The sequence below is a fragment of the Stenella coeruleoalba genome (assembly GCF_951394435.1).
Source record: "Stenella coeruleoalba genome assembly, chromosome: 7".
In the NCBI taxonomy this organism is placed as follows: domain Eukaryota; kingdom Metazoa; phylum Chordata; class Mammalia; order Artiodactyla; family Delphinidae; genus Stenella; species Stenella coeruleoalba.
The window spans coordinates 75,740,487-75,766,030 of NC_137153.1; the positions used below are offsets into that span (position 1 = coordinate 75,740,487).

The 25,544-nt window shown below is 39.5% G+C and overlaps 1 protein-coding gene across 4 annotated transcripts in view; it reads left to right on the forward strand.

Annotated features, from left to right (window-relative positions):
* GDA (guanine deaminase) overlaps nucleotides 1-25,544 on the forward strand; it is a 260,601-nt gene that overhangs the window by 98,793 nt on the left and 136,264 nt on the right. For 3 of the 4 annotated variants that reach the window (XM_079925961.1, XM_079925962.1, XM_079925963.1), the window contains exon 2: nucleotides 22,635-22,707. The exons of the other annotated variant lie outside the window; for it this stretch is intronic. The gene's annotated coding sequence lies outside the window, so the exon portion shown is untranslated. The remainder of the gene's footprint in view (nucleotides 1-22,634; nucleotides 22,708-25,544) is intronic. 4 annotated transcript variants of the gene reach the window in all.

Sequence of the window (25,544 nt, forward strand, 5' to 3'; positions counted from 1 at the left end):
TGTATGAGTCATATCAATAATTATGAGCAACAGCAATAGTTTTCTCAAAGATGTGCAGCGTTTTTTTAAAACATTAAGCAAAATGGCATCTTTATGCAGTTGAATGGTGTTAGGGGCTGTTTAGAAGCAATGGAGTCTTTTGTTGTTTCCAGTCAATCTGTATCATTGTAGATGAGAAACAAATCAAGTCATCCATTAACATAAAACATTTTTTACCATGACGTAGTTGATGCACATATTATTGGGCGTAAATAAACTCATTGTCCCTAAGACATGATTCACGTTCCCTAACATGTTTTATATGGTCTAACTTTGTTTATCAGCAGCCTCCAGGTAGCTCCCTGGTTTCTCCATGGTAGATATTTGAATTTTTTCCTGCTCTTATCAAGCCTATGCTTTCACCAACCTGTCCCTTAATACATGACTTCAACACTTGCATTATTCAGAAAATAGAAGGCACCAGAAGGAAAATGACTGTAATTTGCTTCACTGAAACTACAGATTTACCTACCTTAGCACCCACCAATCCACTTTCCTTCCTACAGTGAATTCCTCTATCTGTGCTTTGGATCTCATCTTCCCCTGCCTTCTCAGGACTATACTCCACAAATTAGCCCCCTTTTCTTATCTCCAACTCTGACTTCAACCATAGGCATCTCAATATCCTCACAAGTAGCACATGGATAGCATTAATAAAATGGCAATTCCACATTTACTAAGCATTTCGTCTGTACTGGGCACAGAGCTTTGAATCTATTAGCTTATTTCTTTCAACCTCTTTGTATGGTGGGTGTTGTTTTCCATATTATGCAGATGAGGGAATTGAAGCTCAGAAAGGTTAAGCACCAGCTAAGATTATGCAACACACATGTGGCAGAGTTGGGATGCAAACCAAACTCTGTCTGATTAAAAGATTATATCTTAACTGTTGTGTTATTTTGCTCTTGTTTGTCTCTGAAAAACCCTCTCTTGGACTCAATCTCTATCTCATCATAGACAAAGTTCTTGGAAGACCTGTATTCACCTGCTCTCTCTACTTCACTCCTTACACCTCAACCCACTGCAACTTGGCCTGTGCAACATCGTCAGTTACCTTCTCATTTCTAAAGCCAGAAGGTCTTCTGAATCCTCTTCACAACTTGATTTGTCGGAGACCTTGACTCTGTTGACAGCTCTCTCCTTGAAACATTTTCTTCTGTGGACTTTCATAAAATACCCACTTTGCTAGTTTTTTTCCCTACTTAATCTTTGGGGTTGCAAATTACTTCTTTTTTTCTCTATCTTTGTGTTAAAATTCCTCAGATCTGTCTTTTGTTTGTTACAAATACAAATGTTTTCATTACAAATAATGTCCTAGGGATCTCATGCACTCCCATGGCTTTATGTCTATTTGCTGATAAATCCCTCGTTTCTATCTGGAGCCCAGGTCTTTGTTCTGACCTTCAGACCTGAATATCTGCTGCCTGTTTCACATCTGACTTTACCTGTCCCTCAGGCACAGAGGTGGAGTAGTGAAGTATTGGGAGCATCCTATCTAGACTCATGCTGGGGCTTGAATCCTGGTACCACCACCTAGGACCATGTGCCTCTGGGCATTCAACCCTCTGGGCCTACATTTCCTCACCTTATCTGCACTTACTGAGTACACACACATAACATTTTTCTCTTTTTTAAGAAAAACAGGTCTTATGCAAATAAAGATACTACTATACCATTGAAGGTTATTTTTCAAATTATAGTGCAGGCCACCTGCCACTCCATCAAGTGAGAAAATAATGGTATGTTCTTTATTTTAATAGTCCAGTATCCTATTTTTTATGGGTCAAAAACTGCAAAGGAGAGAGAAAGAGAGATAAAGGAGGGAGGAGGAGAGGGAGGAAGAATGGTTGAAAGTTTTTTTTTAAAAAAAAGAAAACCTGAATTTTCATAAAAATTTACACAAATTACTATTAATTAATGGTATCATTCAAGGTAATTGGTGTCAGTTATTCACTAAGAGGGACTTGTGGCATTCAAGCAGATTGGTACTCAGTAAACAATAATCAAGAATAGTGTTTCTCAAATATGGTGATCATCAGAATCACTGCAGAAAATTTAAAATATACCTATGTGAATTCCTCCCCAGATTTACTGAATCAGAATCTCTGGGGATGGGAGCCAGGAATATGTACATTTTAAAGCTCTCAGCAGATTCTAATGATCTGTCTTATTTGGAAATCACTGTTGAGCAGGGTTTTAACCTCCAATATAATAAAATAGTCATACCTTCTTTAGAACAAATGAAAACTATTTTTAGTGCTCTATGATATTTTATGTTTGAATCCTGGATACTTTGAGAGACGACTCAAAGGACTCATCACTAATGGCATTGACCTAGGTAAAGACTACATTTAGGAGCTTCAAGTTGGCAGAAGAGTAAGATGCCGAGATCAGCTTCCTCCCCACAAATACATCAGAAATACATTTACATGTGGAACAGCTCCTACAGAACACCTACTGAACGCTGGCAGAAGACCTCAGACCTCCCAAAAGGCAGGAAACTCCCCACGTACCTGGGTAGGGCAAAAGAAAAAAGAAAAAACAGACAGAATAGGGACGGGACCTGCACCAGTGGGAGGTAGCTATGATGGAGGAAAGGTTTCCACACACTAGGAAGCCCTTTCGCGGGCGGAGACTCTGGGTGGCGGAGCGGGGATCTTTGGAGCCGCGGAGGAGAGCGCAGCAACAGGGGTGCGGAGGGCAAAGCGGGGAGATTCCCGCACAGAGGATCGGTGCCGACCGGCACTCACCAGCCTGAGAGGCTTGTCTGCTGACTCGCTGGGGCGGGCGGGGCTGGGAGCCGAGGCTCGGGCTTCGTTGGTCGGAGCGCAAGGAGAGGGCTGGCGGTGTGAACACAGACCGAAGGGGGCTAGTGCGCCACGGCTAGCCAGGAGGGAGTCCGGGAAAAAGCCTGGAGATGCCGAAGAGGCAAGAGACTTTTTCTTGCCTCTGTTTCCTGGTGCGCGAGGAGAGGGGTTTCAGAGCGCTGCTTAAAGGAGTTCCAAAGACGGGCGCGATCCACGGCTATCAGCGCGGACCCCAGAGACGGGCATGAGACGCTAAGGCTGCTGCTGCCTCCACCAAGAAGCCTGTGTGCGAGCACAGGTCACTCTCCATACCTCCCTTCCGGGGAGCTCTGCAGCCCGCCACTGCCAGCGTCCCGAGATCCAGGGACAACTTTCCCGGGAGAACGCACGGTGCGCCTCAGGCTGGTGCAAAGTGACGCCGGCCTCTGCCGCCGCAGGCCCGCCCCGCACTCCGAGCCCCTCCCTCCCCCCGGCCTGAGTGAGCCAGAGCCCCTGAATCAGCGGCTCCTTTAACCCCGTCCTGTCTGAGCGAAGAACAGACGCCCTCAGGCGATGACACGCAGAGGCGGGGCCAAATCCAAAGCTGAACCACATGAGCTGTGCAAACAAAAAAGAGAAAGGGAAATCTCTCCCAGCAGCCTTAGGAGCAGCGGATTAAATCTCCGCAATCAACTTGATGTACCCTGCATCTGTGGAATACCTGAACAGACAACGAATCATCCCAAATTGAGGAGGTGGACTTCGGGAGCAACGATATATATATATATTTTTTCCCTTTTTCTCTTTTTGTGAGTGTGTATATGTATGCTTCTTTGTGTGATTTTGTCTGTATAGCTTTGTTTTTACCATTTGTCCTAGTGTTCTGTCAGTTTTTAAAAATTTTTTTCTTAATAATTATTTTTTATTTTAATAACTTTATTTTATTTTATTATATTTTATCTTCCTCTTTCTTTCTGTTTTTCATCCCTTTTATTCTGAGCTGTGTGGAGGACAGGCTCTTGGTGCTGCAACCAGGAGTCAGTGCTATGCCACAGAGGTGGGAGAGCCAAGTTCAGGACACTGGTCCACAAGAGACCTCCCAGCTCCACGTAATATCAAATGGCGAAGATCTCCCAGAGATCTCCATCTCAATGCCAAGACCCAGCTCCACTCGACGACCAGCAAGCTACAGTGCTGGACACCCCATGCCAAACAACTAGCAAGACAGCAACACAACCCCATCCATTAGCACAGAGACTGCCTAAAATCATAATAAGGCCACAGACACCCCGAAACACACCACCAGACGTGGACCTGCCCACCAGAAAGACAAGATCCAGCCTCATCCACCAGAACACAGGCACTAGTCCCCTCCACCAGGAAGGTTACACAACCCACTGAACCAACCTAAGCCACTGGGGACAGACACCAAAAACAACAGGAACTATGAACCTGCAGCCTGCAAAAAGGAGACCCCAAACACAGTAAGATAAGCAAAATGAAAAGACAGAAAAACACACAGCAGATGAAGGAGCAAGATAAAAATGCACCAGACCTAACAAATGAAGAGGAAATAGGCAGTCTACCTGAAAAAGAATTCAGAATAATGATAGTAAAGATGATCCAAAATCTTGGAAATAGAATGGAGAAAATACAAGAAACGTTTAACAAGGACCTAGAAGAACTAAAAAGCAAACAAACAGTGATGAACAACACAATAAATGAAATTAAAAATTGTCTAGAAGGGATCAATAGCAGAATAACTGAGGCAGAAGAACAGATAAGTGACCTGGAAGATAAAAGAGTGGAAACAACTACTGCAGAGCTGAATAAGAAAAAAAGAATGAAAAGAATTGAGGACAGTCTCAGAGACCTCTGGGACAACATGAAACACACCAATATTTGAATTATAGGGATCCCAGAAGAAGAAGAGAAAAAGAAGGACTGAGAAAATATTTGAAGAGATTATAGTTGAAAACTTCCCTAATATGGGAAAGGAAACAGTCAAGTCCAGGAAGCCCAAGAGTGCCATACAGGATAAATCCGAGGAGAAATATGCCAACACACATATTAATCAAGCTATGAAAAATTAAATACAAAGAACAGATATTAAAAGCAGCAAGGGAAAAACAATAAATAACACATAAGGGAATCCCCATAAGGTTCATAGCTGATCTTTCAGCAGAAACTCTGTAAGCCAGAAGGGAGTGGCAGGGCATATTTAAAGTGATGAAGGACAAAAACCTACAACCAAGATTACTCTACCCAACAAAGATCTCATTCAGATTTGACGGAGAAATTAAAACCTTTACAGACAAGCAAAAGCTAAGAGAATTCAGCACCACCAAACCAGCTTTACAACAAATGCTAAAGGAACTTCTCTAGACAGGAAACACAAGAGAAGGAAAAGACCTACAATAATAAACCCAAAACAATTAAGAAAATGGTAATAGGAACATATATATCGATAATCACCTTAAATGTAAATGGATTAAATGCTCCAACCAAAAGACATAGACTGGCTGAATGGATATAAAAACAAGACCCATATATATGCTGTCTACAAGAGACCCACTTCAGACCTAGAGACACATACAGACTGAAAGTAAGGGGATGGAAAAAGGTATTTCATGCAAATGGAAACCAAAAGAAAGCTGGAGTAGCAATTCTCATATCAGACAAAATAGACTTTAAAATAAAGACTATTAGAAGAGACAAAGAAGGACACTACATAATGATCAAGTGATGGATCCAAGAAGAAGATATAACAATTGTAAATATTTATGCACCCAACATAGGAGCACCTCAATGCATAAGGCAAATACTAACAGCCATAAAAGGGGAAATTGACAGTAACACAATAATAGTAGGGGACTTTAACACCCCACTTTCACCAATGGACAGATCATCCAAAATGAAAATACATAAATAAACACAAGCTTTAAATGATACATTAAACAAGATGGACTTAACTGATATTTATAGGACATTCCATCCAAAAACAACAGAATACACTTTCTTCTCAATTGCTCATAGAACATTCTCAAGGATAGATCATATTTTGGGTCACAAATCAAGCTTTGGTAAATTTAAGAAAATTGAAATTGTATCAAGCATCTTTTCTGACCACAACACTATGAGATTAGAAACCAATTACAGGAAAAAATCTGTAAAAAACACAAACACATGGAGGCTAAAAAATACACTAATAAATAACCAAGAGATCACTGAAGAAATCAGAGAGGAAATCAAAAAATACCTAGAGACAAATGACAACATAAACACAACAACCCAAAACCTATGGGATGCAGGAAGAGCAGTTCTAAGAGGGAAGTTTATAGCAATAAAGTGAGCAATAAAATATAGCAATAATATGAAAAACTCATGTTGCCAACAAACACATGAAAGGATGCTCAACATCACTAATCATTAGAGAAATGCAAATCAAAACTACAATGAGGTATCACCTCACACCAGTCAGAATGGCCATCATCAAAAAATCTGCAAACAATAAATGATGGAGAGGGTGTGGCGAAAAGGGAACCCTCTTGCACTGTTGGTGGGAATGTAAATTGATACAACCACTATGGAGAACAGTATGGAGGTTCCTTAAAAAGCTAGAAATAGAACTACCATATGACCCAGCAATCCCACTACTGGGCATATACCCTGAGAAAACCATAATTCAAAAAGAGTCATGTACCACAATGTTCATTGCAGCTCTATTTGCAATAGCCAGGACGTGGAAGCAACCAAAGTGTCCATCAACAGATGAATGGATAAAGAAGATGTGACACATATATACAGTGGGATATTACTCAGCCATAAAAAGGAATGAAACTGAGTTATTTGTTGTGAGGTGGATGGACCTAGAGACTGTCCTACAGAGTGAAGTAAGTCAGAAAGAGAAAAACAAATACCGTATACTAACTCATAGATATGGAAACCAAAAAAAAAAAAAAGGTCATGAAGGACCTAGGCACAAGATGGGAATAAGGATGCAGACCTAGTAGAGAATGAACTTGAGTATATGGGGAGGGGGAAGGGTAAGCTGGGACGAAGTGAGAGAGTGGCATGGACATATATACACTACGAAACGTAAAATAGATAGCTAGTGGAAACACCTGCATAGCACAGGGTGATCAGCTCGGTGCTTTGTGACCACCTAGAGGGGTGGGAGGGAGGGAGATGAAAGAGAGAAGAGATATGGGGACATATGTATATGTAAAACTGATTCACTTTGTTATAATGCAGAAACACACCTTTGTAAAGCAATTATATTCCAATAAAGATGTTAAAAAAAAAAAAGACTGCATTTATTAGTCTCCATTGCAGCAAGGGGTTACCATGTGACTAAGTTCTGCCAATTGCATGAGAGTGGAAATGTGGCATGCAATTTGGGGTTTGGCCTTTCCAGCAGTGGATTTTATTGGGTTTTATTCCATAGGCCCTTTTGACAGCCTGGAATAGACTAAAGGCTCCTTTTAAAAATAATATTTGTATATGCATCAAGTAAATACTTAGGATTATGAGGAGACAAATTATATGACATACTGATATCAAAATATTAAAAGGATAAATTTGTGATACAGTGATATAGATGTTTATCAACACATTGAACAAGATTTAGCAGCAGGTTTATGGCAGAATTATGAACATTAGGGTTGCTTGGGGTGAAGGTGGGAGAGACAGATATTTCAGGGTAGGGTAATGCTTGGATTCAAAGCACTTAGGTTTCTCTGGGTTCTAAGAGTAAATGGACTCTATTCTCATGTTTTCTAGACTCTAGAAACTTCTAACTTTGTCCCAATCCTACCCAAAGTCCTAATTCTCAAGCATCACTTAAAGGAAAATTATAGATGCATAATGGACATGGCTTTTCTGTGAATTAGGAAGGTAAAGAGCAGGTTCAGGAATGTTTTTAAGTAAGACGGGGACCTTTTAAAGTATTCTCATTCTGGTTTACTTGATTTTGTAAACCCAGCTAAAAGAAGTGGTATTTCCTTTATTGGGCTCCTCAGTACTTAATTCATTTATCCATCCATCCATCCATCCATCCATCCATCTATCCATCTATTCATCCGTCCATTCATGCAACAAATATTTTTTGAGAAAAATGAATCTGCCATAGTCCAGACACTATACTGGGTTATCTAAAAAATGTTGGCGACTCATAAACTTGCCAGATGTTGTGTAGTGGGTGTGACCTGTAGTGACAGGCCAGTGGCACCTCACCCTTAAGTCTGATCACATCTGCCGGTCCAGTTAGAACAAGATAGGAATTAGGTTTACAAAGCACTCTAAAGGGATAGTGAGGAACTAGTTAGTTTTTGGCTCCCTGTTTTAAGTTTGTTGTATAATTGCCTGATCTTTTCTGAGAGTATCTGGGTCTCTCTTTGAGCAAACTTCTGGCTTGTAATAGGTCAGTTCAAGGAGAGCATACGGTCATTCCTAGGAAATTTCCATAATAAAAAATTCTCTGTGACCCTAATGATTCAAACTGGCCATCTGCCTTGCTCAAAATCACTGGGAAATATGTTGCATCCTAAATTTCCATTTATTTGTGTCTGACTTAGCCTGATCTTTTAAAAACTACATGTCACTTGCTCTATTGAGCATTGCTATATTTAATGCTCATCTTGGAGTAAAGTAGAAATTACATCCTTTTTTTAAAAAAAAATATAAACATTTGAACCACGTTGAATCAAAATCAGTTTTTTAATTTAAATTGGTTGATGGGAAAATAAATCTGAAATGAGCACAAAAAAATATATGAAAGTAAATCTTTCCTGGGAGAATCTACAATATGTCTGTAGGTTTAGTTGTTCTTTCAGGCTCATCCTTGGACATTTTCTCAGGTTACCTGCCTATATTAGGTCAAATGAAATGATGTGTGAGACTGGCCTTGTAAGCACCACTGTTCCATGCAAAAAGAAGGCATTGCCACTGTCAACTAATGGCCTAAGAAGGCATTTCCTCCAAAAGAAGTTAGGTGGTTTTCCCCATTATGTATCTGTTTATCTTTTACTTTTGTCTTGTTTATTATTTTTTGTATCTATGTGTAACTGTAAACCATTTGTTAGAGAGCACTTTGAATCCTGTCTCTCAATTCTATCAAGTATTTTTCTTGGTGGATTCACTTGAGCCAAAGACTTCTAGATTTTCTGTTTAGTGGTTTACTGGATTTTTGTTACTTGTTACCCACATTCCCACAGAGAAGGGACTTCTGATAAATGGAAAATAATTTCATATCGGAAGGATATAAATGTAACTGGCATAGAAATGAATAGGTAAGATAAATGAGAGTCGTATGGCTGCTTCTGGACCTGCCTATTACCACCATATTATCCTTGATGTATTTAAAAGCTATCTCTATAACTAAGTAAATGGAAAATGGCAAATGGTTTATTTACCATTCTATGTTCTCTTAAATAAGGGGTTCAAATATTGGAGTGGTAAAATGTGGTAGGGTGGGAGTGTGTTGGATGGCTTTCTTGACATTCTTTTGAAAAATTTGCGTTACATTGGCAGTCTCTTTGCTAATCGTAATAGTAATAATGATAATTAAAAACTACTATCATTTTGGAGCACTTACTATGTGCTAGGCATTTTATATACATTATCTTCACAACAAAAAGGGAAAATAGATGCTATTATTTGCTTGCCAATGCCTATATATGTGTGTATATATATTTTTATATATAGATATATAAAGTAGTAAGCATATAATGTTGATATAATTAGAGTGGATTAGTTATTTGCATTAGGATTTTGACAACTTGTAGGAGTTCTTTACCAGATTTCAAGCCAGCTCTAAACCCTCATAAAAGTCTTGTGAGACAGGCTGGCAGCCAACATCTTTATATAGGCAGGGCTTGAGCCTGATTCAGTTTTTTGCCTAGCACCTAGCTTATTTTTAGAATGCAATACATAGTAATAAAAATAAAATAGTGAACAACAATATAATCAAAGTAATACAGATTTACTTCTCAGATTAGATGTGCTCTCACTGGAATTTCTTTTAGGGTGTCTGAGGTATTCCTTGTCTGGCAATAGAGATGGAATAAAATTACACCAATTTTAGATAAAAATTATTCAAGCTTTCAACAGAATAGGCCAGCAGCCTCTCCCTGTGAGTAAGCTAGGCAGAGCTGGAGTCTCCACTGACTGCTTCACTCCTCCTGGCACATTTGCCTTGCCACAGTGAGCTTGTGTGTGCCCTCCACACCTGTGGGCATCCTCCGGCTGTGTCCACAATCCTCGGGTAACATTAATCACCACCCCTCTGCTTCCAGACCAAGTTAGGACTTGTTGGCACATGGGATGTAGTCAGGGTGTCACTGAAGGAAAATTACTTTTTGGGACCCCACACAGGGCTCATGGCATCTGCTGCAGTATATTCTTCACATTCCCATATTCTGGCCTTCAGTCTTACAGCTCCACTGATGTGATATTGCTAGGAGCCTGGAATTCCTCGGATACAGGGAGACAGATCACTGCTTTATCTAGCTCACAACAGACTCCATGTAAAAACACAATGTTAGGGTATTTAACTGACAATGAGAAATGTAACTGCCAAAAAGAATTTCTCTTAGTGAACTCTATATGAGAAGCTAAATCTTAATCAGAGGGTTGCTTGGTTAGCATTAAAGCAGGGCGGGGGAGTTAGCATAATGAGTTGAATATTTAAAGACCCCAGGGTCATGTTAGTCTGGGACCAGGAATCTCGTGGCCACCAAGATGGGAAATGGTAAATTCTTAAGCCAGAGCATTTCTGCCCCTGGAAGTTCCCTGCCCTGGAGACAACTAGTGCCTGCTGGAGGCTGTTGGATGATGCTGGAAATATTTCCCCTGGCCACTGGCACCTCCCCAGTGCACTGCACTGAGTAGGCACTAAGAGAAAGAGAGTTAAACAACAAGCCCCTATAGCACATAGACGTAAATGCCTTTATTCTAATCCTACATTCACATTGGGAAGTGATCATATTTCTGAATTACGATGCCAAGTAGTTTAAAAAAAAATTCATCTAGCTAGAGAATAAATGTGGTAGATTAAAATAAGCCAAGAAAAAAGGGGGTGGGGTGCAAATCCCATATAGATGTTTCAATTTCATTTAGTGGCTTATTTATGTAGATAAGAGCATTTTAAAAAACAGACACTTCCAGGAGGTTTAAATCTACCTAATATTCATAACTTAGTACACTTAAATGAATAATTTTTGGTGACATATAATACTTGATTTACAGAAAATGACAAGATACAGAGAATAAACTAGTGATTACCAGTGGGGAGAGAGAAGTGAGGAGGGGCAAGATAGGACAGAGGGTTAAGAGGTACAAACTACTCTGTATAAAATACATAAGCTACAAGAATATATTGTACAGCACAGGGAATATAGCCAATATTTTATAATAACTTTAAATGGAGTATAATCTATAAAAATATTGAATCATTATGTTGTACACCTGAAATTAATATAATATTGTAAATCAACTATACTGCAGTTTTAAAAAATGACAATCAAGAACTTTACACAAGAAGAAACTGAGACCCACAGAGTTGAAGACATACAAATGATTAGAGGTAGAAGCAAAATATACACTTGCTTAACTTTCAGTCCATAGTTGTTTGCATAATTAAGTACAGCTTATTTTTCTTCTATCACCCAGTTGATATGCACCAAATAAGGAATGGAATTTGGGTTTGAGAGAGAGGGAGAGGGGTAAGGGGTAATTTTTTTGAGAATGACACAATGTTAGGGGCCAGGGAACCCAAGTAGAGCCCCAGTGGAAGGTCATAGGGTGCAGAGAGGACCATAATGGACATCTTCAATTCTGCAGTTTTTTTAGAACTGGTCAGCAGCTCTCATGCCAGATTTTGGATAGCTTTATATTCTATTACTTCAACTGCATTAGTTTTGTAATATACAAAACACTCATCATCAAGTACATGAGGGGAAAACAGAGCTGTGGGAAGATGATGACACTAAGACCTGGAGATCCTGGTTAATGGATAACTTATGAGAATGTAGCAAACTCATTTTTTTTTTCATTCTATATTTATTGAGTACCTCTGCCCAGATATGCCCTGGGCATAACCCAGAGGACACAAAGATTAATAGCACATGGTCCCAGCCCTCAAGAAGCCACAGTCCAGTGAAGTCTTTCACTTAATCAATTACAGTTACTGCATAATATACCCAATGATCCAAAGCTATATAAGACATGGTGATAATATAGAGGTAGGAGAACATAATTCTATTGGGAGTGGTCAAAGAAGGCTTTCCAGAAAAGGTGACCTATGAACTGGGTTTTGAGTAATGAATAGCCTTAACCATGGCCTTAAGCTGTTACCTCATCCCACCACACCCCTGCTTCATGAACCCTGTGCTACCTACTTTGCCACTCTTAACTGCACCATGGAGTTTTCCTTCATTGCAATGCCTTTTCTCTATTACTTAAAAAATAAAAAAGCTTACTTGTCTTTCAAGGCCTATCTCTAGCACCCTCTAAACCAGAGATCAGAAAACTATGGCTTGTGAGTCAAATTTGGTCCACTATTTGTTTTGTAAATAAAGTTTTATTGGAACACGGCCATATTCATTGAAGTATCACCTTATGTGTTTGGTGTTACAATAGCAGAATTAAGCAGTTGTTTTAGAGATGGCATGGCCTCCAAAACTATGTATCCTTGAGATAATAGTTATTTAACTTTCATGTTTCAATTTCCTTATGAGTCACATGGCAGTAATTATTAAAGCTGCAGCATGTTTTTATAATGATTAAATGAGCTGTTGTGTATTTGATGGATGCTGTGATGTGGCACCCTCATCCCTCTTCTGAATGAGGATCTATTTCCTCAGTTGTCAAAACATAGCACTTAGCTGTCAACCTTCTGCTGTGTTGGAAGAAAACTTCACTTCAGGTCATGACTCTTTTCTGGGGCAGTGCCCATCTAATGACTAATTACTCTGGCAAGTATGGACTTAACCCCCTGCCCCCGCAACTCAGATCTGTACCAGCACCAGAGGTCCCCATGGATCATAGAAATTCAGGCTTTTCCTGTGCTGGATCCTGCTACCTTCCTCACTGTTCCATAGGTGTTGATCTCAAGAGCATTCCCTAAACTCCTTCTCAGGGTCTACACCCAATGATCCCCGCCTGTGATAGTAGGTACCAGGATTGGTCTCCAAGCATAGACACTAAGATGGCATTTTGGAGCTGATCACCGTCTCCTGGCTGCAATGTGAGTGCTGTTACTGGTAGGTAGAACACGCATAGCCCAGGCAGCTGTGCAGTTGTTTCACCAGTCATGACCTACGAGTGGAAGGGGATGTGCTGGCTGATGCTGTGTGTCAGGCATTTGAGAAGTAAGAAGGAAATAGTAATCTTTTTTTTTCACTGTTGTGGCCTCTCCCGTTGCGGAGCACAGGCTCCGGACGTGCAGGCTCAGCGGCCATGGCTCACGGGCCCAGCTGCTCTGTGGCATGTGGGATCCTCCCGGACCGGGGCACGAACCCGTGTCCCCTGCATTGGCAGGCGGACTCTCAACCACTGCGCCACCAGGGAAGCCTGGACATAGTAATCTTAAGGGCAGTGAATTGGCTGGCTGTGGTCAAGTTCCACTGATGCCCTGGAAAAGGGTAGCAAAAGAGCTGAGATGGATTAATCAGCAATTAAATCCTAATTGTGAAGACCAGATGGCCTCCCTCGAAACAGAAAAAAAAAAGGCTCTTATATCAGAAATTGAGGATAAGGGGTTCAAATACAAGGACCAAGGCCAGGATTTAATGGTAAGAGTAGCTGAGGCAGGTTTGTTATGCCAAGGTTGGGAAAAATGGGCCCCGGACACAAGGGATGGGTGTATCTGTGTGGATCCCCCCCCCCTCCAAGAATCTTTAATTTCCAGATTACCCTGAATCCTCTGAGCCTGCACAAATGGCCCACTCTTCCTCTCTGTTAAGGGCTAGATACACACACACACACACACACACTCACTCTCTCTCTCTCTCCATGCTTGAAGTTAATCCTCTGTACTCATTCAGGATCTCCGCCATCCCCCCTCCCAATCACCAGGTCAATAACTAGGATTAAATCACAATATACCTCTGCCAAGGACCTACTGGAACTGATAAGGGAGGAAAAAGACCATCCCCCTATAGTCTAACTTCAAGACTAGCCAACTGGGGAAGTATGCATGGGACTGGGTTCTGAGTGTGCCCGGCCAAGGTGGGTGGACGATAAATTTAGGTATGAGAGTTTGCCAATATGAGAGCATTTGCCCACAGTACAGGATGTAATAATATCCTGGCAAGGATCCAAGAGAAAGGATGTGAATGTGTTGCAGGCTGGCTCCCAGAGCATGGAAAAAGCAATGCCCCATACTCAGTGAGGTAGAAATGATGGAGTTGATGTGCCAGACAGATGGAGAAAAGAAAGAACATGTTTACATGTTCTTTACACAATGGAGAAAGGAAAGAACGTGTTCAACGGCTCTTCTCCCTTGCCCAATTTGACAGTAAATGACATGTGCAGCAGTCTCAGCCTAGTTTTATTATTGCTGTATCATTCTGAAGATGTCCAAATCAGTCAAGAGGATGCAGATTTGTGCCAAGAAGAGTACTCCAAGAATGTCCCATAGGGACACAGTAGTCCAGACACACTGGGAGATACACAGACCATTGAGGGTTCTGCTGGATCCAAACAGTTACAGTTTCTGCAATCCTCTTACCTCCCAACACCACATCCTCAACCAGATATCCCTGTATCTGTCCTAGGTGTGCAGTTTTGTGGCTCTGGCTTATGGGACCCCATTATGCAGGGACACCTTGTATAGTTGTGTCTGGCTATGAGATGGGGCCCATCATTTCCAAGGACAAAGTGTAACAGAGGAAGAAAAGGAGGCAGCTGGCTGCCCTTTGTGTGATTATCAATTTCGGGAGAACTGTTCTTCTCTAATAACAAGAAGTAATTTTTGCTTAGGAAGCAATCTCTGAGCTTTCTCTTTTCTGGTCTCTATCTATATTATTTATTGATTTGCAGGTTCCAGCATGTCAGCTATTTTACACGAATTCTTTTCTATTTTAAAAATCAGTAATGTATATAGATACTATTCGGACATCCCTTGTGTATTGTTCCTTGGGAACGTTGAGCTGAGAATGCTTGCTTTTAGATTAGCCAAGTGACCTTAGCACACAAAGAAATTATTACCCATCATTTTTTTTAAACATCTTTATTGGAGTATAATTGCTTTACAATGTTGTGTTAGTTTCTGCTGTATAATAAAGTGAATCAGCTATACCTATACCTATATCCTCATATCCCCTCCCTCTTGCGTCTCCCTCCCACCCTCCCTATCCCACCCCTCTCGGTGGTCACAAAGCACCGAGCTGATCTCCCTGTGCTATGCGGCTGCTTCCCACTCATCCATAAAAAGAAACAAAATTAGGTTATTTGTAGTGAGGTGGATGGACCTAGAGTCTGTCAAAAAGAGTGAAGCAAGTCAGAAGGAGAAAAGCAAATACCGTATGCTAACACATATATATGGAATCTAAAAAAAAAAATGGTTCTGAAGAACATCATTTGTTTTTAAACTCCATGGCCTTACATCGGCCTGATTTTCCATGGGTAGAATACATATTCACGCTGGTTGCAGTTTAAGGAGAGTTAAGAAAGCTCCCTTATTTTCTCTTAGACTGACTTCCTAGAAATATTCTCCCCCAAAGTGTTTTAAATTCCACTATAATCAACACTGTTGTACAATAATGCTATGAATGGGTCCAAAGTAGTCACTCTGCATAATGCAGTGCTGCTTTAATGCAAGGTTCAAGACATAAGCCCAGGGAGCCTGCTGGAAGGACTGAAGCCAATGCCAAATCCCATTACATTGGAATCTGAGCTATCACAGGACTGTGTTATCATCGTTTCATTCCATGTTTAGCAAACTGGTCTCTGGTTACTCGTTGAACTCTCCCTGTGTTTCTCATTTACTGCAGAAGAACCAATCGGATTCTCTCTTTACTCTTTGTCTAAAGAGTGGAAATCATTGATATAATGGGGAGCAGGAAGACCATGAAAAAGAGAATAGGAGAACAAAGGGAAGGGATTCAGCAAATAGGTATAAACACCAGTTTGGGGCTGAAACAGTTTGCTCAAATAAAAGACCAAATAGGGTGATGGAAAGAATTTGGAGTTAATTGCCAGAGTTCTGAGGCTCTTAGAGAACCAGTGTTGCAGTCTTGGACATAGCAGTTAATGTTTGTTTATCTCAGTTACTTCGCCTGTAAAATGCAAAGTACTGTGCTTGCCTTGCCCATCTCCCTGGCTGATTGTGAAACCCAAGTTTATATTTCTGATGACTCTCTGTGAAACATACTGTGCTCTAGGAAGGCACTTGGTTTTTGTTATGGGTTTCTGAGTGTGTATAAATCATGCCTCAAAATCTATTGGGAAAGTAGTTGGGTATAAAAGAGTACATAGAACTGAATTAATATTTATGTGACATATCAAGAATAGAGGAGCGTCTACTTGACAATTTTGCCTGGTTGCAATCCTGGTGCTGCTATTATAGAGCTGAGGATGTCCCAGTTGACCAGCCTCCACTGGGGGAACTGTGGTTTTGGCGAAGAAGGTGGCTGGTCCAGATCACATCCAACTATGATATCCAGTAACTTGGGTTTATTGTTGGTTACCTCTCAGTCGAATGATATTTCTCTGGAAGCACAAGCTTCTACAGTTTAGGGAAGACAGTGTCAGCTAAAAAAGAATTCCTGCTCCATTTGCTTTGTTTTGTTTTTCTGTATCAGTATCCACAGTTAGCTATTCACTGGCAAGACTGACCCATTTTTACATCCACTTTTGAATAAATAAATTTTTACTCAGGAAAGAATTAAGGTATGGTCCTGGACATCATGGCCTTTTTTTTCCTTTGAGTTTTCAAATTTCAGTCAACAAAAGAGATCACATCATCAAATAATAAAAATAAATAATATTGAGTACCTTCTATATTCTAACTGCTGTGCTAAGAATTATATGTATACTATTTCACCAGTTCTAATAGTGAAATAGAGTAGGTATTTGTGTTTCTGTTTGGAGAAAGCAAGATTTAAGATGAAGCCACACACACGAGATTGCATAGTCATACGGGGTAGAGCCAGGATTCAGATCCATCTTTCACTTATTTTGAATCCCAGATCCTTAATCACTTTGTTCTCCTATCTTCACCAAAGGGCATCTGCTCTGAGGAAGGTGTGCTGTGTACTGGGGATGGAAGGATGAATAAAGTAGTAATTCTGTCCTCATCAAGTTCCATTTGATGTTTGAATGAGCATTATAAAAGCTATTATTGAGAGGCCCACAAGACTGAAATGATTACCATAATAGTGTTTCATAGAAATAATAAATTTTTACAATTTGAGGGGAAAATATTCCATTTTTAAGCAGTAAAAGTGATAGCAGAATGTATGTTATATCTTGACTTCAGCAAGGCGCCAGACAGTATTTCATAACATTTTTGAGGGAGAATTGTAGAACTATCATGTAAATGACAGTGTAATATGGAGAATTCAGAGCTGATTAAACCCATACATCAAAATGTATTGACTAATACAGTCAAGATCAAGCTGGAGTGCGGTTCTGGAGGTGAGCCATTGGGCTCTGTCTTTACTCATGACCTACTCGTCTCTTTTAACAGTGCCTTAGGTCATTGATTTGTTTAGCACATAACAAATCTGTGGATGGCGTAAGACTTTGAGAAATAATTGACACATTGAATTAAACAAGGTCGTTATCATTAAGGATAATGTAAAGCCTTTGATTTAGGTTCAGAAAGTCAACTACATTTGTATAGAATGATACTAATAATGGGCTAGAAAGATTTAAACGTGTAGTATGTCTAAATAACAAAATATGTATGCTAATGGAGCAGGTGTTACCTTAGACTGAAATAATAAAGTCTTATGTCCAGATCAACGAAGATAAGTTTCAGTGTATTTATTTCTGTACTTTAAAAAAATATTCTGATAGTTCCAGGTGTCTTCCTTGAAATGAGATATTGACCAGATAAAGGCAACAGAGACATTTATTTAGGACCTACTATGTGAGGACCAGATTATGTGCTAGGTGTCATCCAAATCTCACAACATCTCTGTGAAACACTTTTAAAGAAGACGTAACAACTGAACCTCAGAGAGGTTAATAAGTTGTTTGCAGTGAAGCTGAGATTTGATGTCAGACTGATGTAACTCCAAAACTCATAGCCACACCACCAAATCAGGCTCCCAGAGGGCTCTAAGCTCTGAAGGGAGCAACCTGGGGGTGGGAATGAACGGAGGTAGCTAAGAGTAGAGGAGAAGTGAATTAACATTTATTAGGCATCTACTATTTGCTAAACATTTTACATGCATAGTCTCAATTAATATAGTAACTCAACAAAATAGGTATTATCACATACCCATTTTAATATGAGAAAACTGAGGTTCAAATGGCTAAATATGACCTAGGCATTTTGAATGTATAGAAATATTGAACCACTATGTTGTATAACAGGAACCAACATAGTGTTGTAGGTCAGTTATATCAATATTTCAGAAACAAGCAAACATGCAAACACATAGAAAAAGAGATTAGATTTGTTATTAACAGGCAGGGGGTAAGGGTGGGAATTGGATGAAGGCAGTCAAAATGTACAAATTTCCAGTTTAAAGTAAGTACTAGGGATATAATGTACATGATAAATTAACACTGCTGAATGTCATCCATGAAAATTGTTGAGCATAAATCCTAAGAATTCTCACAGCAATGACAAAATACTTTTTTCTGTTTCTTTAATTTTATATCTATATGAAATAATGGATGTTCACTAAACTTATTGTGGTAATCATTTCATGATGTATGTAAGTCAAATTATGTTGTACACCTTAAACTTATACAGTGTTATATGTCAGTTATATCAAAATAAAACTGGAAGAAAAAAATAACTTACCTAAGGTCACCTAATAAATAAGTGGTAGAGTCAAGATCAGGCTACTCATCTGTTCTATGACCATGGTTTGCCATCCCCACTTTCAGATATAACACATGGCACCCATATTGATTTTGCCCAGTCTGTAAATCTGTGTTGTAATTAACTTTTTAGAAAAAAAACTCAATTTTTAAAACTTAACTTTTTTTTTTTTTTTGCGGTACGTGGGCCTCTCAGTGCTGCGGCCTCTCCCGTCGCGGAGCACAGGCTCCGGACGCGCAGGCTCAGTGGCCATGGCTCACGGGCCCAGCCACTCCGCGGCATGTGGGATCTTCCCGAACCAGGGCACGAACCCGTGTCCCCCGCATCGGCAGGCAGACTCCCAACCACTGCGCCACCAGGGAAGCGCAAAACTTAACTATTTTTAAAAATATTTATTTATTTTTGGCTGCGTTGGGTCTTCGTTGTTGCATGCGGGCTTTCTCTAGTTGCGGCGAGTGGGGGCTACTCTTCATTGCGGTGCGCGGGCTTCTCATTGCGAGTGGCTTCTCGTTGCGGAGCACGGGCTCTAGGTGCGTGGGCTTCAGTAGTTGTGGCACACGGGCTTAGTTGCTCCACAGCATGTGGGATCTTCCCAGACCAGGGCTCGAACCCGTATCCCTTGCATTGGCAGGCAGATTCTTAACCACTGTGCCACCAGGGAAGTCCCTAAACTCAACTATTTAACTGGAAAATTGTATACAGAACCATAAATGAGAAGCCAAATCTATGTATGCCAAATCTATAAAAGAGAAACTGTATGCCAAATCTATAAAAGAGAAACTAACACCCCTTTGCTATAAACAAGAAGAGACCATAAACGTAAGAATGTTATAAACAAAAGGATGTTGGATACTAGCTAGATACTGTTGCCTGCAGAAGGTTCTAACTCTGAGGTCCCCTTTCTCTTTGTTGGAAAACGAAATTAGCCTGGTTACTAAGCCGTTTAGATCCCTGACCTGTAAAGAACTGAAGAATTCAAACAGAAGTAATTTTCTCACAATAATTATATGTAATTCAATGCTGTTTAATGCAGTGTCTGTGAGATAGCTGAAATCATCTCCTGAACCATCTGAAGACATCTCAGCTTTCACCAGTTGCTCACATCCAATATTTTTGAATATACTCTTTACCATTCTTCTTAATTGCCTTGAAGAATAGTAGGATGATGCATCTGGTAGGGGGAAAAAAAGGCTTAGGACAGTCACCACCATTTCAAATTCTGGAGGGCTGACATGTGGGAGATAGTACTGAGATAGTACTTATTTCTTATTTTATCCTCAAGAAAGTCAAACAAGGACAAATTGTATGACACTTTGAAATACAACTTTCGGTTCAATGTAATATACAATATGAACAGTAAAACTAACAAAATAAATGGCTATTGCTCAAAGAACTGAGTTCTTTGCTCATGAAAATTGATAGTGGACCATCTTCCAAGATTGATATAAAAGAAATGATTCTATTGTTTGGGGGATTGAAGTCAAATTAAAGATCATTTAGAACTTTAAGATCATTTTCCACTCCATCATTCTCTATGATTCCATGATGCTGCTAGTAGCTCAAAGATCACTGGACATTTAAGATCCTATAGCTGATCTTACCTAGACAAAGATTTTTCAACCTCAGCACTACTGACATTTTTTGACTAGAAAATTCTTTGTCCTCTGACTTGTAGGATGTTTATCAGCATTTCTGGCCTCTACCCACTAGATACTAGTAACACGCCCCCGGTTGTGACAACCAAAAATGTCTCCAGGCATTACCAAATTTCCCCTAGGGGGCAGACCACTCTTGGTTGAGGATCACTGTTCGAGACCCACTTCTCTCTGTGCATATTTGCTCTTCTGAGATAGTAATCAGTAAGAAGTTTCTTAAATATTTATATCTTATATATACCTTTACCATTGCACTTAATGCATTTAACAAACATCTACAACATGCCAGATGCTGTGTAGCCACAGTGGTAAAGGAGACAGAGCCAGTCCACACAGAGCTCTGTGGTGGGTGGATGGGATTGCAGGGGTCGAGGGGCAAAGAGACAGACCTGTATATGGTTTATCATAGTTAACCTGTGTTCCTGTCTGTTTCCACCATTATCTTGGGAGCTTCCTAAGGGTGAGAACCACGTCTTTGAAATCTTTGGGTTCCCAGGGCCTAGCTGAATGCCTGGAATATAGTAGGTGCTCGACAAAACATTTGCTGACTAAATGAATAAGAGGGTAGAAGATTGGGTAAGGGCAGGAAATGGTAACCTACCCAGCACACCACCACCACAACAAAATCAACCATGTTTAGTTGATTGGGGAAGGAGGAAAATTTATATAGTTTTTGTTAGGTCTTGTGGAAGATTAATATCATTGCATCTTTCCATAGTTTCATTTTTTTTAAATCATAGAGTTTTACCAAAAGCCAGGAATAGAGAAATCTCAGAATGAGGGAAGTGTACTTATAGGGGTATGGGTAGTGGGGAGGGAGGGGAACTTTGGCTCAGAGGATTTCCATACTTTCATTGTATGTTGTTTTTATGAGCATTGTCCCTTATCCTAACACATCTAGGAATATAAAAAAAAGATGAACCAGGCATGACCAGCCACCCCCTCTTTCTAGCACTTTACCTTAAGGTTGATAAGTAAAAATTTGACCCAGAGAAATGATCAAAGCAGTGCTTTTTGTTGTGGTTCTTTTGAATTAGGCATTTTGGTGTATTTGGTGCAAATTTACTGAATTTCATTACCAATTTCAAGATGGCATGAGGGATAAGTAAGGATTGGGAAGATTAATGATCAAATTGACATTGCAATGCTATATGTTTTAAGTCATTAAACTATCTCTCCATTGAAATAACCATATCAATATGTCCCATATCTGGAAATGACATAATTTACATAAAGTAAGTACATGGCAAATAGAGAAATTCCTTATGGCACCAAAAATGTTAAATATCTTTCTTCTAAGTCATAATGGCTGAATCTCTGACCCAGATCTATGTATTTATGTCCTTCTAAGGGAAGAGCAGTCTGTAAATAAAAATTAAAAGAGTAGTTCACTCTGCACTTTATTTTTTAAAAGGTCCCTTACATGGGGCTTCCCTGGTGGCGCAGTGGTTGAGAGTCCGCCTGCCGATGCAGGGGACACGGGTTCGTGCCCTGGTCCGGGAGGATCCCACGTGCCACGGAGCGGCTGGGCCCGTGAGCCATGGCCGCTGAGCCTGCGCGTCTGGAGCCTGTGCTCTGCAACGGGAGAGGCCACAGCAGTGAGAGGCCCACGTACCGCAAAAAAAAAAAAAAAACACAAAAACAAAAGGTCCCTTACACTTGTGATTCTTAGTGTGAGGACAGGAACTATTTCACACTTATTTTTATACCCCACACAACACACAGCACATTGTCTTACTCATAGGAGGCACAAAACAAAGTTTATTGAAGGAAAAAAGAAAGCATGTCGCAATATAATTATTTCATGTACATCATGGATTCTGTCATACTTCACCAATATTTATACCTGTTATATAGTTGACCCTTGAACAATATGGGTTTGAACTGCTCAGGTCCACTTACTGTATATATATATTTTTTCAATAAATATATTGGAAAATTTTAATGGAGATTTGAGACAATTTGATAAACTCTCAGATGAATCATGTAGCCTAGAAATATCAAAGAAATTAAGAAAAAGTTAAGTATGTGAAGAATGCATAAAATATATGTAGATATTAGTTGATCCTTACATAGGCATAAGGTGAGTGATATTTAATATAAAACTAATAATGTATTAGTTTTCTTACTGTTTCATAACTTTGCTTTCAGAGAATTACATTACTGTTCACTATGCCTCCCTCTTTCATAATTGGTGAAACTGCACATCAGTCTGTCATCACAGGTAAGTGATTTTTTTAAAAATGAAGTTTCCAATACTGTATTATGAATATGATTGTAATACTGTATGCCGTAAAAATTTTATAATGATTCATTAGTGTATAGGGTAGGCTATACAATCGATATGTGAAGCAATTGTATTGATTACACTAGGCTACCATATTGCTGCTGCTTTATTATCAATGCATGAATCGTTACACCTGTAAATAAATATGAATTTCCTTTTCACGTTATATTTTCATTTTTGATGTCTAGTGTTAATAATAACCTCTACAGTATTTTATATCATATAAGACAATTTTGATATAGGTACTGACAGATGATTCATCTTGTAAACAGATGATTCAAACTTACTGTAACGATAAATACAATACCGTACTGTAAATGTATTTTTGCTTACTTATGGTTTGCTTAATAACATTTTCTTTTCTCTAGCTTACTTTATTGTAAGAATACAGTATATAATACATATAACATACCAACTATGTGTTAACTGTTTATGTTATCAGTAAGGCTTCTGGTCAACAGTAGGCTATTAGTAGTTAACTTTTGGGGGAGTCAAGTCAAACACAGATTTTTAACTGCTTGGGGGTCTGCACCCCTAACCCCCAAGTTGTTCAGGGCATCACATCTCACATTGCCCTCTATGGTGATTGTTGTGGGACCGGACATTGGTCCAATTGGGGTAGATAAGGCAAAGAGCTGTCTGTTGTTGTTTTCCTGGAAATTTGGAGGAAGGTTGTTTGGTGCTTCCCTCAGTTGAATTTGAGAGAGTGTGAAGTCTAGAGCTGTTGCTGCCATGTTGTAGCCATAAGGAGAGATATGCTAGAGAATTAAGTCTGTCTGAAGGAGGATGGAGGATGGGGGAGGGAGGGAGAGAGAGAGAGAGGGAGAGAGGAGAGGAACAACCGGGTGCTGTAGACATTGATGGAACCTGCAACCAAGCTGTGCCAGAAGCCAGTGAGATTATGTTTTTGGTTTTGTGAGACAGTATATTCTCTCCTTTGGCTTAAAAAGTTTGAACTGATTTTCTGCCACTTTCAACTCATAGTCTTTACTTACACATGCCCTAAACTCAAATTACATTTTCTTCATTTCACAGCATATTATAGTATTATACACACTATGGCAATTTTAATGCTGCAGTGGGGGTAGATGAGGGAGTCTGAGTCGGGGGTTTAGGGTATATAATGTAACATTAATTCATCTAACATTTACTGTGTCTCTATTATATTCCATTGCACAAAGAATTCTGAAAAGGAAACCAAACTTATAAAAGCAATTAGAAAAACTGCTTTTCTCAGATGTTTTTATTCTCCGATTAGGGCTAGATTTTTGTTATAAATACAATCAATGGTTTTGCATTTCATAAGGAAGAGTCTTCTGTAAATGGTAGGTTCCTTCATTTATACGTCATATTAAAAATGATCCCTTTAGAAATATGCAGAGAGGAATTTTTGACATTTATAGCTTCCCAAATAATTTTATACATTCAAATAATACTATAAGAATTCCTCAGAACTCTTCTTTTTTCCTTTAAAAACATCATTATTTTATCATTTAATTTGAGTTTCAGTTAGCCTTTAATTTCCATATCCGAAGGGGCTCTAATTGTGTAGCTTTTCTAAGGATGGTAATATTTGGCTTTCTGCTGGGGTAGAGTCCAACCTTGACGTGGCTTCTAGAAGCATGGACTCTATAGGCATGCAGTAGCTGTTATAGTATATTGACTATCATGTCATTAGCTGGCGCCAGCATTTTCCCAACTTTGGAACCATGATTGCTCAAGCCACTTGAGTTGTGCATTGATATCCTTGAGGAAAACCAACCTTTCTCTGTGATCTCAAGAATTAACACCTAAGTAGTATTCACTTAATCCTCTAGGTCTCAGGCATTGATGTGGCATGATGGATATGTGTAAAATACACTCTTTTAGTTCAAGGCAGAAAATTAACAGCTAATTCCCCAAAATGTGTGCAATCAGGTCAATGATTCCCTACCCTAGTTTGGTTTTTATCAACCTAGAGTCCCAGGATACTAAGGAGGATTATTCAACAAATTAAAAAACATATTCCTTAAGCTATTTCTGACATTTCACAAAGGCTAACAGAATTTGTCCAACTTGAGATAGATTGCATGGGCTGCATGAAATGTTAGATCTGCTTTTGTTTAGAATTATGTTCACTCAACATACTGATACTAGACAGTTCATGTTGATCAGCAAAATTTCATTGGTAGTTAATCTGGTCTTTAATGAAAAATAGGGAAATAATTTATTCAACAAAAATTTATGTCAAGCATCGATCTTATCTTCTTGATGGATAAAATGTTTTAAAACTTAAGATCTTAGCAGTCCTTGAGAGTAAAGAAGTATGGAGCCAGTGATAGTACGTGACCTTCCATCTTATAGATGGAGAAACCAAGCCAAAGAGGTGGAATGCCTTTCCCAAGGCACCACTGGCTAGTGGCTAAGCTGGAACAGGAGTCTATAGGTATTGATTCTATCTGGTGCTTATCCTTTGATATTAAACATAGGAAAATATCTATGTTAGGGCAGAAATGTAGACAGAGTAACATCAGGTTGATAGTATTTGCTTTGAGCTTGCTGTCATGACATGGAAAGTGGCATAAGGTTATCTCTGCTCAGGCGCTATGTGATTCTAAAGGTCAGCAGTATGAGCGGGTGGAGACAGCTACTTACATGGTACTGAAAGCTTTCCAGCCAGGAAAAATATCTTCCTGCACCAGCCTGGCATAAAACCTAATTCAAGTTGAAGCACAATCCTCTCGTTTTGAAGTTTTCCTTTCTTCATTAAAATTCAAGTGAAATATATGCCTTTT